The 14,578-nt window shown below is 38.7% G+C and overlaps 1 long non-coding RNA gene across 1 annotated transcript; it reads left to right on the forward strand.

Annotated features, from left to right (window-relative positions):
- The first annotated feature begins 3,266 nt into the window (after positions 1–3,266).
- Positions 3,267–9,215, forward strand: LOC138946961 (uncharacterized). The gene is made up of 3 exons (XR_011449489.1): positions 3,267–4,221; positions 4,382–5,222; positions 7,273–9,215. It is a non-coding gene; the product is annotated as an uncharacterized lncRNA (long non-coding RNA).
- Positions 9,216–14,578: the final 5,363 nt, after the last annotated feature.

The raw sequence follows: 14,578 nt of genomic DNA on the forward strand, positions 1-14,578 counted from the left end.
TTGGAGTAGCCTCCCTTCTTCGTTGGAGTAGCCTCCCTTCCCGGATTTAGAACGCGTTTCGTGTCGTAACAGATTATCCAATTACTAGCCATATCCGTATGCAAAATAATGAAATAAACATTAGGAAATGGCAGACGTTTACAAATATCGACATTCTCTATCAGTGCAATAAAAAACAATCGTTAGAACTTGCATTTACGACATGTCGTACGTGAGAACGTGTCAGTAAACAAGCACTTTTTGCCTGGCTGAAGAACCCCACGAGTCAAGCTAAAACAGACGACAAGTAATGTAAAGCAGTCTGCGGATAAACATAACAAACTACTGATGAAAAAGTGTGTTCATCCATGCTCTGGATAAAAGACATCGGACTGATGACAACGTGGCAGCGTTCACGCGAAAAGATTTTTTTTCAGATTATCGCTTCTACATTTTATTGCACGTACTTGGGGCAGATCTGAATTTCTGAAAGATGACAAATCGGTCTTGTGAGTTGAGAACCACATGTTCTTTGCCGACAGAAATCACGATGGGACAAGATGCAGATTGTGTTGAAGAGATGTTTGCAGATTATCGCATCTACATATTTTATTGCTCAGATCAATGCACGTAGTTGGGGTAGATCTGAATTTCGCAATACAATGGAAGACGACAAATCCGTCTTGTGAGTTAAGAACCACATGTTCTTTGGCGGTAGAAATCACTATGGGACAAGATGAGGATTGTGTTGAGGGGCTAATACTGACTGACTTTAGATGAAGAGTTCCTAGACCTGGTTTTTGTAGAGAGGCATCATGATGATATCCTGGGTTGTTTTTACGTTCTTGGTGACAACGCGCCAGAATCGCACGAAGATCGAACTCTCGAAGAAAACAAGTTTATCGCTGAACATCGGAAATGTGAAAGTATTGCTCTTCCTGTCTGACCAGTCTCCCCGTTAAATCCACAGGCTACATTATTTATCAGGTAACTTACCAAACCGGAGTGTGTGTGTGTGTGTGTGTGTGTGTGTGTGTGTGTGTGTGTGTGTGTGTGTGTGTGTGTGTGTGTGTGTGTGTGTGTGTATACCGGATTACCAAACGCACCCTTTTGGACTTTTCTACTATGCCTGCTGTGACATTCACGAGGATTATTGTGATTCTTGGACAATCGTGTGCCTATGCTGGACTTGCAGGAAGACAAACGGTGCCGGAACGGTATACGTGCTGCCAAGTGTGCACGTCCAGAGCGCAGTGTGAACCGAGAGTGAGTGTGTCATTGTGTGGAAGTTTTGCTTGATTGATTTATTCATGATTTAATTTGCTTTTTGGTTCAATAGTAAAATCTGTGTACGTTATACTTTGTATGTTGTGGTGTGATTCGCCCGAGTGCGAGACCCCCATCCCCGAACGCCTCTGTGGGTGGAATTGTATATATATACTTGTGTAACGTGAGTGTGTAGATGAGAATGTGAAAGTTGCTTTGGACCCAGATACACACAGCAGACACCAACGCAACAGCTAAGTTTCAGCCTGACAAAGAAATTCGAGTGACACAGCTAATGGCTGTACTTGTTATTTCTCTATTAAAACAAATGTTTCAAGATCTTTAGGCCAAAAAAAATAAATTGTCTGTTTCTATTATGTACATACAGCCGTTAGGCAAAGTCATAAAGCACCACAATGTCCTGTACCACATGTTCGCAGACGACACTCAACTACAAAAATCCGCACACACCAAACAGTTTACAGAGTTAGTGCAGTCAATAGAATCATGCAGCGATCACATCAAACAGTGGATGACAGTCAACAAGCTCAAGATGAACGATGATAAGACAGAGATCATGCCAGTTGGCAAACAATCAAACTTAAAGCTTCTTTCAGAAACATCCAGTCTTACGCTTTCTGATACCACAGTCACATTCAGCAGCAAAGTGAAAAACCTGGGTGTCCACCTTGACAGTAGCCTGTCAATGGACGCCCACATCAACTCACTCTGCAGAACCGCCTTTCTTGAAATGCGGAGGATTAGCCAAATCAGACACCTTCTTTCCCTCGACGCAACCAAGACACTGGTTTCGGCTTTTATTTTGTCGAGACTGGATTACTGCAACTCGCTCCTAGCCGGCCTCCCAGACGCCAAGCTAGACCGCCTACAGCGCATCATGAACAATGCAGCACGTCTTGTGCTGCGCAAGCGCAAGCGCGACCATGTCACCCCTCTCCTCATGACCCTTCACTGGCTACCAATCAAAGCACGCATAACATATAAAATAGCTACCCTGTGTTACCGTAGCCTTCACGACGACTCTGCCCCTTCTTACCTGTCTTCGCTCTTAAAGTGTAACTAAACAAGCAAAAAGGAAAAACATCGTTCAGCAACCTTTACACTTTGATATGAAGAAGGGCCTCATATACTGTCGAACTGCGAAAAAAAAAAAATTTTTCTCTCACTCGGACACTGTTTGACGGACATGTGAAGTGCGCGCCAGGAACGACAATCTTCTTAGTTTACCTGATTAATGCCCTTAATTTTTGGTTCTGGTACTTTCAGTTCCGGCTGTTGTCATTAATCTACCAAAATAAAAGATCAAACGGAGTTTTCGATTTTTATTTCATGGTTCAGAAAAATATTGCTTATTTTCTGAAGTCAACCGTTTTAGCGAATCTTTCTTTGATTCTTAAAAGTCATTTCAGATTTTTGAAAAATAGTTAACGGCTAGTAATTACCAATATATCGTAAACAAACATATCGATAGGTTTTGGTAAGAAGACACAAGTGCGATGAATGTGGTACCAGTATTTTTGTGGTAAGTAAGGATGCATTTCTTTGCTGTAAGCACATTTACAATGCACATTTAATCTGTTCAGCAACATAAACGAAAGCATGGTACAGTGCCGCTTGTTTGTGGTCTATCTTTTCGCGGCAGATGCGTAACAATTAGGCAGTGATGTACATTTTTCTAGCAGCCTTTAGGACAATTGTCCTGAAGACTGAAAATCAATAGGACACAGTGTCCTGACATTGCAATTTCAATAGGACAAAAACACGACTCGTAAAACCGCATTTAAAAAGATTTTTTAGTTTAAATTCTTCCACCTTCCGCGACTGTCATGACTAGATAGGGCCTACTCAATGGATTGAATCACATTTCAAAGTTATTTGAACAGTTGTCGGGTTTTTTTCACTGCCCATCTGTCGACAATGTTTTTTAGGTAGGCATCTGACCGTTCTGCGGGTCCCTCAAGTTTTGCTTTCAGGATCATGTCCTGGGTTTTGACACACAATCGGTTTCTTCGAGCTGTACACACCAAGTTCTGTGCACTGAATCCTCTCTCAACGATTTATTGCTGAGCCAATGAATGCACTCGAGGCACCATATGGGTTCGGTTTTCTTTTTTTCTTCTTGATCCAACTTGAGGATAAATTAATTCAAAGAATCAGATCCCATATGGTGCCTCGTTCACTCAACAAACTGGTCACACGCAGTGCATACTTTCGCTTGGCAAAACCGAAACCAGCTTTCCTCACGCAGTGTTTACTTTCGCTTGGCAAAACCGAAACAAGCTTTCCTCTTGAAAATTGAACAGTCCGCATGTCCGCTTCATTGTCAAAAACGATCGGACCCTTGACCACTTCTTCTGTAGGTTAATCGGACCTGTGTCCTGCTGGGGTTAAAGCTATAGGTCCTGGGGAAATTGGATCGGTCAGAGACCGGAGACCGACTAAAATGTACATCACTGATTAGGGTCTCAGTTGGAAAAAGCTGCTCGGAACCAGAGCAGATTTGGCTTGGGTTCTTTGAGTGTGAATGATCGACGAGTGGCTTGACATTTTTAACGAATCATTACTGTAGCCTACTTGAAACCATCATCTGTTTCTGAATTTGTCATCAGTTATGATTGAGCAGTCTCATAGGAATCGTCCATAAAATGTTAAACTGAAAAAGGGCAGACGATTCTGAATCACACAGGCTGCTGTACAAAATCAGATCTAAAACGATATTTTGAACTGCGACGTCTGCGTAAATGCCCTGTAACAAAATACCTTGTCCTGGTCATGTGTATACACATCAGCTTCTATTGGGAAGATCAGTATTTTATATTAATCACAAATACAAGATTAGAAATAGTTCTGAAGATCGCCTTTGATTTCAGTTTCAGCGGCAAACTAGCAGATCTGTCCAAATCGGCATCGTTTCATGGTTGAAACTTGAATAATCCCAAATAGATCTGAGTGGGGGTAAGTTTTATAGTATTTCAATTTGTTACGGCAGTTTTATTAAAGATAGTGTAGTGGATGTCTCTGGTGAAGACTACAGTTATATGAATTTTTTGTTGTAATATTAAAATGATTGTTCTTTATTTACACAATTGAATAATTTGTATTTATTTGTTTGCAGATGACGGCATACTGAGTGCTCCAAGAACATACGCCTGCTGGCATTTTGTGTCTTTTCTGAAGACGTCGAGGCAAGCAGAAGTCACGGTCCTGGCCACACACACACAATGACATGAACAAGAAATGATATTTTTTCATGGGCATATCCAGTATTAAAACTTTATTACCATGCAAACGCAACGATTAGAATTTAGAGACGGTCATCGGTCACACACACACACACACACACACACACTGGGCGGATCCGGAGGGGGGTTCCGGGGTTTTCGGACCACTTAGGAGCCGGCCTTTGTATTCTAAGTGACGATTTTGGAAAGAAGTTGGCTAATTAGTTTGCTCAGGTTGCGCCAGATCGATCAATTGTCCTTGTGATTCAAATTTTTCTTCTTAATATATTTACTTTTTTGGAAGGTGTATTAGGGGATGTTTCTTGGCTCAGATTGATCCATTTTCCTTGTTTTTATCAACATTTGTCGGACCCCCCCCCCCCCCCCCAAGGAGGTTGAACGCTTCGTGTCTTCAACTAAACGCTTCGCGTCGTCAAATTGTCCCTAAAAGAAATTTGGAAACTCCCCCTTAAAAATGATGTGATCCGCCCCTGCACACACACAAACACACACAAATAGAGAAGTAATAAATGGATACAGTTTTTCTTTATTTAAATTACAATCAGATGTTGTCGTAGAACAGGCACTGTAAACAAAACCTAGCATGATATACCACTTGTGTGATGTTTCGGTCAATATCTTTATTTTCCTTTCAGAAATACATTGGCGTTTTGAATGTCAAGGGAAGTGATACAAATGCTGCAGCGGGCTATCAAGAACGCGAAGGCAAACAAGGTAAATACCTACTTCTGACATTAGTTTACTTATTAACTCTTTCTATACTGGCCATTATCTCCCCAGTCTCTCCCCAGAAACTGGCCATTTGTATGGGTTTGCAAAAAAATTCTCAAAAATAAACAAAACAAGATGCAGCCTTCAAACTCATAGGTTTTATTGTGAATATATTGCTAAAACATATGCCAAAGTTTGGTTTCATTGTTGTGAAAAAAAAATAAAAAGATGATGTCCAGAATTTATGGGTATATTTTACGCAATACGAAAAAGGGGGTATGTATTTTGACTTAGAAGCATTTTTTCTTATGAAGGCTCTGTTTGCAACAAAACTGTTTCTGTTTACTTGTATGAAGATTGTGCTAACACAAAAACATAACAAATACCAACTGATTTTCCATTTGGTGGTCATGTAAGCATTGTGAACATGTCCGAAAAATCTGATCACACACCATGTGGTCGACATGCAGACCTGAACGGCCAGTGTATGGTGGCAGAGTTGGAAAATAGGAAAAGTCTTGATGCCAATCCTTCATCAAAAACCGAAGAAAATCGTCATTGTAATAAGTTTGCTTTATTCTAAATCAAACGACTAGGATAGATGACAGACACAACGACAAACACATTCAATTCTATGTAAAACATACACAATGCGCACGTTAACAAGCTGGCCATAACAATGTGCCCATCGTGCATGAAGTGTGACTTTGGTCGGATCAGTAGCCGTGCTTTGTCTGCGATGCTAAACATGAAATTTTGTTAAAGCGACGATTTAGCAATGTTGTTGTTGCTGCTGCTGCTGTCTGTTCTTGTCACACATATCTCGCCATATAACAGTTTTTTCCCTCCTGATTCTGAGAAGAAGCTGTTTAATTGTGATATCAGGTCTAGGAACCCCTGATTTTCACTTGGAGCATTCTCAAAGAAACTTAGCGTATGTTAAGAAAAATGAGTGTACTCCACACTTTGTCTTTTGTTGTTCGTTGTCGTTGCATGTCTACCGTTCCACAGCCACCTACTATAAGTGCAAGTGTTAAATGACGTATTTCCACAAAAGACTGCTTGCAGAGAATCATGTGATGCCAATGACAGGTAAGGACATGTGGTAATACATACTACGTTTTGGAACCAGGGAAAATGCAGCACAAATTATTTATCAACCAAATTGATTGACTTGTGCACCATGACAAGTTTTCTTTGATCCATAAAAGGTCTTTTGCCAGAAATATTGCTCTGAACATCAAGTACCCTGCAAGTTGTCACACATTTACATTATTGAAATAAAAAGAAAACACACCAGTAACCAGGTTAGGTACGTTAATATCTATAATCAATATCTCGGCACGTTACTGCCTTCTTCGGGATGGTAAGCTGAACATTATTGAACAAAATAATCGGTTTAGATTGTATACTTTGATTCCTGAACGAAGAAGCAGAGGTACTGCATACAACTAGGACTGTAATATCAGCTTTTTCCTGAAACACACACACACATACACTTATAAAATTAATGCAATGTCATTGTATGAAGCCAGAACAATCACTAACTTACATAGTTGGTCACACAATTACCCATCACTGAACAATAAATCGAAGTCGGGTGGATTCAATGACTAAAGCAGTAAAGGCTTTGAAAAAACCCTCATCACAAAACATCCCCCCCCCCCCCAAAAAAAAAAGAAAGAAAAAAAGTAAAATAAATGAAATAAAACAGGTTGTGTATATAGCGCAGTAAACACCATGCAGGTACAAGCGAAGATTTGACAGAGATTATCCTTGTTTTATATAGCACACATTTTCTAGTTTTAATCTCTCTCTCTCTCTATCTCTCTCTCTCTCTCTCTCTGGAAAGTAATTTATTGACCTGTGGGTTATTTGCGTTTGTATACACATTGGTGATTCGTAAACTATGTTGAAAGAGATTGTCAAACAATATTATATGGGGTGTCTTAAAAAAAATGTATACCAACAAAACCTGTCACACGGTTTTAACAAAGCTATGTCACGGAATGCAACATAAGTGGCTTAAAAAGTCGTGTTTTTGTGTGTGCAGGATATTCGCTAGGACAGGACTTCAAGCTGAACCAGCACAACAGCGATGCATTCTTCCATGGCTTCCACAAAAGTCTTTCACCTATAGCGGGCATTGCATACAGATAGTCCAAAGAGGGTTAGGGTTACCCTAACCCTCCTTTTTAAAAATTCTTTAGACCAATTATCCCTCTGTTCCCATGTTAAACATGGAATAATTTTGGACAAATGCGAGGACGTTAGCTTTTTTTAATTTTATTTTTTTATCATTTTACTTATCATTAAAACTTGTTTAGATTTCGATTCGTAAACCATTTACAGTAATCCTTTGTTTTTTTAACTTTGTTCATCTTACCACAGTCACTTCGTTGTTTAGATTTATCATTAAATTTGTTACCATTATGCAGGAAAAATGTAGAATAAAACCAGGAGAGCTTTCGGTAGAAGATATTTCCTGTGTCAAAAGTTAATGCTTATTCTGATTGATGGGTGCTCCAAACTAAGTTATTTTGACTGCCTTATTCGAATTCATTTCCAAGACAGGGCTGAGAAGTGGAGAAGCTTAGGAGAGTATCGTAAAAATTGTCTGGGTGTTTATGCAAAACTTTCGAATATGTCAGATTTTACTTTAGAGGATTTTAAATACTGTTAACTGACAGTAATGCTATAACTTCTACACCAATTGACTGGATAACTTCATATTCAGCATACTTAAACTTGATTTTATGCATGTGCAGTTCACAAAGTGGCAAATTTGTAGGTTAAATTATCTAACTTTTGCATCACCAATGACACCAACGCTTTCGTGTCTGAGGATTGCCCTGAACCTAGCTGTAACTGCATGCTTTCTTCAGGTCATCGATAGCCTGGGGGTTGAAGGGGATGTTTTTACATACTCGGACATTCAAAATAATCAAAAAGGTAAAAGCCTGAAGGGTTTAAATTAGGTAAAAATGGCTACTGCTCAATGTCAAAACTCGTTCTGTTTAGTCGACCCCCGAATTTGGAGAAAAAAATTAAATTTGCACAAAAGTCAGACCATTCAATTTACAAAATTGCCACTTACTGGAAAGGCAGAACATAAACTGAAGTTAATGAATACCATATATAAAATAATTGGTTCAACAGATACAGAAGTAATTTGCATGGTTGTGGGTGTCCTTTTTAGGGGGGTCAACCCTGTAGAAGAGACGATTTTCTTTAATTATCAATCCGTAATATATTGTTTGCTATGCATACAAGATTAACATTGACAAATACTTCAAGACTCCTCATTGATCTTAACAAATGTTTGTTTGTTTTTTTGTTACTGACTGATTCACTTTCTATTCACTTTACTCTACATAAGTCACGACAAGAAAAGCAAGGGAGGTAATTTCTTCGGAAGAGATAATTCTCTCCCCTCAGAACGATTGTTGTAGTTTGTTTGATTTTGTTCCCTTCTAGTAAGTATTATTTAAAATAGATCTTTACATCTTGATGTGAAAGGCGCAGTACCCCCCTCCCCCCAGGATGTTAAATTCTAGGTTGTGTCCATGTAAAATCCTGATCCTAGTCAAGATCCGAGTTGGTTTTTCATGCAACAGTGCCTCTTTATGCCACTCAATTAGACATACTTTGCAATCCATAATTGCACGAAACTAAGTACAGGAAATACGTTCTTGTCGTGTTTTTAATATTACATACTGAAATAAAAAATGTCACAACTGGTTTCGTGTTAGGCTTTCTCTCTCTGTCTGAATCTCATAATTACTTCCTTCTGAGGCCTGAAATGTGTTGCAGGCATTGTTCAGCTTACATTTATTGTTACAATTTTTGTGGATATGTTATTAAGTGTGTCTGTGTTTCTATCATTCGTTATCAGTGTGGTTAAAAAAAAAAAGCACACGTCAAAGTAATTTACCCTTCATCATTATCAAAACATCCAGATACAGGTAATAAATATTTGTGATACTTTAAACAAATACAATGTTTGTTTGTTGCGTCTTTTCTTTTTTTCAGAGCAAACACACATCGTATTTTGTTCAAACGTGTATATTCTGCACTTTCTAATACCCTGCATGGATCTCCAAATCAAGAATAATGAAAAGTCGTCTAATAGCCCTGCAGCACTCACACAAACATGATAGAAGCTTGCATGCATGTGTTCTGCGCGAACTTAGAATCCGGTTTCATTCTAGAATGGACCGGGTCCAGGTTGGAATTCTAACCCTGCGCAAGTACAGGGGTGCCATTCTAGAATGAAACCCTTGTTGCTGGTCCATTCTAGAATCGGCCGTGCGCAAGGTTGGAATTTGGGTCAAAGTTGGAATAGTCATTTCAGTTAGACTATCACACAGCCAAAGCCACAAATGTGGATTTTCTGTTTGTTTTTGTTTTTTGTGTGTTTGGTTGGGTTTTTTTTTCTCGGTTTTTTTACACTTTACTCAAAGACATCGTGAATTGGGATTGTGATGTTCTGAAAGTGATTACGAATTTGAGAGACACTCAGCACTGATCGCTACGAACGGAAATTTCCGGACTGACAGTGTTTTGCCGATCTCGCTTGTAACTTTTAATCTTATTCATATACATGAAGTTGGTCTTCTGAATTGTGAAGATATAATGTCAACTTTTTTTTTAAACCTGTGACAACAGCTCTATAACTCACTCTGTCCTTCTGTTGGTCTGTCTGTCGGTTAGTCGGTCTGACCGTCTGTCTGTCTGTCTGTCAAAAAAATTGTCAAAAAACCGGACATTTCCGAGAGGGAGACAGCGCTGACATTGCAAGCGGCCGCAACCGGCTCTCATCACAAAAACAACTGCCCTGCAAACATTACCGCCCTGGTAGTCCCCCTTGCTATGGTCTGCCTTTGTTTATTGCGTACTCAGGAGTGTCAACTTTCTTGACATGACATGACATCGCAAGATCGCCAAAGGATTTTTTTCAGGGGTAGACAAATCAGCCCCATTTTATCAAAGGGAAGGTGCAGGTGGAGATAATTCAAGGGAAGACAACTCTGTCTTACCTACAAACATTACGGCCCCCTTTATTCAATGGTTTCATTCTAGAATGGCACCCCTGTACTTGCGCAGGGTTAGAATTCCAACCTGGACCCGGTCCATTCTAGAATGAAACCGGATTCTAAGTTCGCGCAGAACATATGCACCCAGGCTCGCTGTCTTCGGCTAAAAGAGCTTACCGTTGGATCTTCGCTCAGACAAATGTAGCTGTCTTGTCCACTTGCTCCTGTCGCATAGATCTGCAATGTGCAACATCATCTTTGATTAATAAGTCTGAGGCACAGACAAACACACACGCGTGCACATTTGCGAGAGAATGCACGTCAGTCTATTCAATCAAACAGTATAAAAACATACCACAGACGTGGTGGTGGAAACTGGACATTCGCCGTATAACAAACTCAAGAGATTCATTTGTGTGTGTATGTTTAATCAAAAGTTCATCTTGGGCACATTCAGTCTGTATTGTAAGAGGACCCATCCCGTAAAAACTTCGAACAGATCTATTAAATTCTGAAATCCTTGACAAGTTTTTTTTCCAATCATCTGTATCTGACCGAAGTAATAAAAAAATAAAAAAATCAGCCAGTACACGCATCTACCCCCTCACACGACAATACATATGTGGCGAAAAAAGGAATCGAGAGGGGGGGGAACAAGGAATAAATTAGATCCAGAAATAATTCCACTTCATCATTCCAAAATTCAAGTGTGAAGTGATCGGATACTGTGGTAAAGATACGTGCTTAGTATCACAACTGAAAATACAAGCCCTAGGGTTTTAAATCAAGGAAACAATTAAAGTTAAGGAAAGATCAACAGAAATGTCGAGAACATGTAAAATATTGTACTTACAATCCGTTTCAGCATGCTCTTCGAATAATAATCTCCCAGTCAGCCTCGTGCTTACGACTTCGACAGGATGTTGCCTCTCACGCTGAGCCAGTACATTATTTTGGAGTGAATTCAAAGGCCAGAGATGCAGTACAAGCACATTAGTTAGATCCAATTCATTTACATTGCTACCTTGCCCAATTTATGGCTATTTCTGTTGGTAACATCACACATGTGGCAAGCAGTGCTTGTTGCCGACTCTGCTGGGACAGGCAGCAGACGATTTTATTTAGGAACCAAATTCTGATTGGTTAAAACATAAAACCGGAACTCAAAGTACCACTTGTTCTTTGGAAGTATCAAATCAAGAACAGATAATCAGGTAAATCTGAAATGGGTTCAACACTTTTAAAAAATCGTAGTAAATCAGAAAACACAGTAAACGTTGGAAAAATCGTCCAGTATCGCTTCTACAGGTCTATACTTGGACAAAACATAAAGCAATTCAGTAAAGCTGACACTTCAAAATGTCTGTTTAGTTACACTTTAAAGCCACACGTCCCCACACGCAACCTCAGATCCGCTGACGCAGGGCACCTTGTTGTCCCACGCATCAAACTGAACGCTTTCGGCAAGCGCGCCTTTATCTACACAGCTCCCTCTATTTGGAACTCTCTGCCCATGTCTGTCCGCCTTTCTACCTCTCTCCTTTCCTTCAAGTCCTCTCTAAAAACACACCTCTTCCGGCAATACTTCAACGCCTAGCCTGTTCAGTATCTGCCACATTGAGGAGAGGGGTCACTTGCCATCGTAGCGCGCTGTGGGCCGGCTGGGGACGGGTTGCTATTTCATGTGCCTGTTTCCTTGTTTATTTCCGTGTTTTTTTTTTCTTGTACGTGCGCGCGATAGCTGTCGCGGTGTATGAGTGCGACTACACGTGCCTTGGCGTGTGTGTGCGAGTGTGCGAGGGCTGTATTTTGTATATTGATTATTTGATACATGTATAAATGTGTCTCCTGGAATATGTTTTGTTTTAATCTTGTGTCGATACTATTTAGTTCTGCCTCGTTATTAGCCATTGAGTATAACTGTTTTATCATCATTGCTTTGTTGTTGTTCTTTAGCCATTTACGTTGACTTGTTATACATTGACATTGATAGTTTTATTCTTCTTCTTCTTCGTCGTTCGCTAGTTAGTTTTTATCATAAGAACCTTTTCTAATTCCTATTAACCCGATGTTCTTTAACTATATTTATACATAAATGCATATATTGTAAAGCAGTATGCATTGTTAGAGGATTTTTTAGTAGCAGTGTTTAAATGTCGAAGCTGCTTTTCTCATTTTTACCCAAGAGACCGACTGTATATTGTGTTATTGTATTTGTCAGACTTGATTGTACCAAGTCCCTACACATGTTGTAATGCGCTTAGAGCCAAATATTTTTGTTTTTTGTAAGGGATAGGCGCAATATAAATACACTTTATTATTATTTATTATTATTATTAACATGGCTAAAAAAAATAGGGTAGGTAGGTAGGTGTTTTTGTTGTTGTTGCCAGGATAGAATTCTTGAAAATAACTAAATGACACAAAGAGACAAGACTCGCAATAGATAGATTTATAAAAAAAAATATAAAAAAATGTGACAAAGGATATAAAATGATTGTTTTACCTGGTCTGGAATCTTCAGTAGTAATTGCATAAAAAAGTCTGATATATATCAATTATCATGTTAACTTTTTCTTAAAATGGGTGCGTCAAATCCTAGTCTGTTTGTTTTTAATGGACTAAGCACAGCCCACTTCGTCAACATCACGGGCCAAAGAATCTAGACACAGCCATCGTCGAACGCTGAAGAAGAAGAAAAATGGACTAAGCAATCCTTCGACTGACAGAAAAGATGTATTTTAAAAATGTCCAGTTGCTTTTACTTATTTTTCTAATTGGAAGAGAATACAAATTATGCACTCTTTTCTGTTCAAATGGGTAGAGGGCGGGGGTAGTAAAAGGATCACAGTTCAAGATTTTGTGCGACAAGAGGTGTGTTTCTTTTAACTGTGATAAAGAGCAAAAACTCAACTTGGTATCTAACACTATTTCTGAACACTGTAACCACTTTAGCACTTTTTTCTTCTTTTTTTCTGTCTTCCAAACTTCTAATTCAACTTCAAAAATGATTAAAAAAAAGGTTTTTTTTCTTCTGAAATCTACAGTTAAATCACTATTTTGGATATTCTATTTTGCTTCCCTATTTATCTTCTTAAGTTTTTGATCATCTGATTACCTTGCTTTTCTATTTGGAAGATAATATGCACTCTTTTCTGAAAAATGGGTAGGGGATGGGGGTAGTAAAAGCATCACAGTTCAAGATTTTGCGCGACAAGAGGTGTGTTTCTTTTAACTGTGATGAAGAGGGATAACTCAACTTGGTACCAAACACTATTTCTGAACACTGTAACCACTTTAGCACTTTCATTTTTTTTCTCTCTGTCTTCCAAGCTTTAAATTCAGCTAATAAAATGAGTAAAAAAGTGAGTTTTTTTCAGAATTCACCAGTTAAATCACTATGTTGGATGTTCTATTTTGCTTCCCTATTTCTGTTCTTCAGTTTTTGATCATCTGACTACCCTGCTTTTCTATTTGGTAGATAATATGCACTCTTTTCTGAAAAAATGGGCAGGGGGTGGGGTAAGTAAAGGCATCACAGTTCAAGATTTTGCACGACAAGAGGTGTATTTCTTTTAACAGTGGTAAAGAGGGATAACTCAACTTGGTATCTAAAACTATTTCTGAACACTGTAATCACTTTAACACTTTTAATTTATGTTTGTTTGTGTTCCAAGTTTTAAATTAAGCTTCAAAAATGGGTAAAAAAAATAGTTTTCTCATAATTCACAAGTTAAATCATTATGTTGGATGTTCTATTTTGCTTCCCTCTTTCTCTTCTTAAGTTTTTGATCATCTGACTACCCTGCTTTTCTATTTGGAAGATAATATGCACTCTTTTCTGAAAAATGGGAAGGGGGTGGGGGTAGTAAAAGCAACACAGTTCCAAATTTTGCGCGTTAAGAGGTGTATTTTGTTTTAAATTGGTAAAGAGGGATAACTCAACTTGGTATCTAATACTATTTCTGAACACTGTAATCACTTTAACACTTTTGATTTATGTTTGTCTGTGTTCCAAGTTTCAAATTAAGCTTCAAAAATGGGAAAAAAAATAGTTTTCTCATAATTCACAAGTTAAATCATTATGTTGGATGTTCTATTTTGCTTCCCTCTTTCTCTTCTTTAAGTTTTTGATCATCTGACTACCCTGCTTTTCTATTTGAAAGATAATATGCACTCTTTTCTGAAAAATGGGTAGGGGGTGGGGGTAGTAAAAGCATCACAGTTCAAGATTTTGCGCGACAAGAGGTGTGTTTCTTTTAACTGTGATGAAGAAGGATAACTCAACTTGGTACCAAACACTATTTCTGAACACTGTAACCA

This window comes from Littorina saxatilis, linkage group LG14, assembly GCF_037325665.1.
Source record: "Littorina saxatilis isolate snail1 linkage group LG14, US_GU_Lsax_2.0, whole genome shotgun sequence".
Classification (NCBI taxonomy): Eukaryota; Metazoa; Mollusca; class Gastropoda; order Littorinimorpha; family Littorinidae; genus Littorina; species Littorina saxatilis.